Source organism: Cyprinodon variegatus, unplaced genomic scaffold (genome assembly GCF_000732505.1).
Source record: "Cyprinodon variegatus isolate N-32 unplaced genomic scaffold, C_variegatus-1.0 Scaffold48, whole genome shotgun sequence".
In the NCBI taxonomy this organism is placed as follows: Eukaryota; Metazoa; Chordata; class Actinopteri; order Cyprinodontiformes; family Cyprinodontidae; genus Cyprinodon; species Cyprinodon variegatus.
Genome location: NW_015150501.1, coordinates 1369354 through 1370230, shown reverse-complemented (window position 1 = coordinate 1370230; position 877 = coordinate 1369354). Strand labels below are relative to the sequence as shown.

Genomic DNA, 877 nt, shown 5'->3' with positions numbered 1-877 from the left:
TTTTCCTCCTGCCTGACTGAAAAAAAAAAAAAAAAAAAAAAAAAAATAACAAAAAAAAAAAAAAAAAAAGACCTATAGGATAAAAAAAAATCGAAAAAAACCCAGACCATCCTCAGACTTCCGGCTGTGGCGGAGAGGCGGCAGCAGCACAGTCGGACACATTAGGGGAAAATTACAAATGAACATCGACGTTTACCGGTTTTCGACGGTTCCGTCCTCCGGTCCGAAACTTCGAACCTACCTGGACTCTCGGGGTCCAACTTTATCAAATTCCTGTATAGTGGCTGAAGTTTCCTCCTCCTCTCTGTCTTACTATTTTTTTTATTTTTTTTCTCTCCCTCCGCTTAGCTAGCTGCTTCGTCTAAGCTTCACTTCCTCCTGAAAAGGTCGTCAGACAAAAGGAGCGTGTGTGCGCTGACGTCACTTCCTGTATCTGACAGATATTTTGTTCTGTAGCATTTCAGCGAGCTGCGGTGATTTTGGTTGTAGATTTTACGTCCAATTTGATTCACCCTCCCTATTACTTTTATTGTTGTGTTTAAAAAAGACCAAATGGGAGCAGAAGTAGTGATTCTGACCCCTTCCTGTTATGATAGATGAACCAAAGGATCCATGCAGATTCATTTAGTTTCAATGACAGCACTGCAAACAAAAAAACACTGTCATTACATTTTATCTTCTCTTACTACAGTTGCACGTTTATTTACCTTAAGTTTTAATTCCCACATTTTTGCAAGGAATTTGACTTCTACTTTGCTCCAATACTAAAAAGATTTTATCATAAATGTTTACCCATTTGTTCCTTCTGTATAGTTGGAAAAATATGGAAAGCCTATGGTCTTTTTTCACATTTTATCACAATACAGCTAGAATATCA

At 38.0% G+C, this 877-nt stretch overlaps 1 protein-coding gene across 4 annotated transcripts in view; it reads right to left on the bottom strand.

The window, feature by feature from the left end:
• The window catches only part of LOC107082241 (zinc finger protein 384-like), a 20355-nt gene extending 19957 nt beyond the window's left edge, over window positions 1-398 (bottom strand). For 3 of the 4 annotated variants that reach the window (XM_015370808.1, XM_015370813.1, XM_015370810.1), the window contains exon 1: window positions 242-398. The gene's annotated coding sequence lies outside the window, so the exon portion shown is untranslated. Of the gene's footprint in view, window positions 1-196 lie in introns of all 4 variants that reach the window. The other variant, XM_015370809.1, reaches the window with a different exon arrangement.
• Between the last annotated feature and the right edge of the window lie 479 nt (window positions 399-877).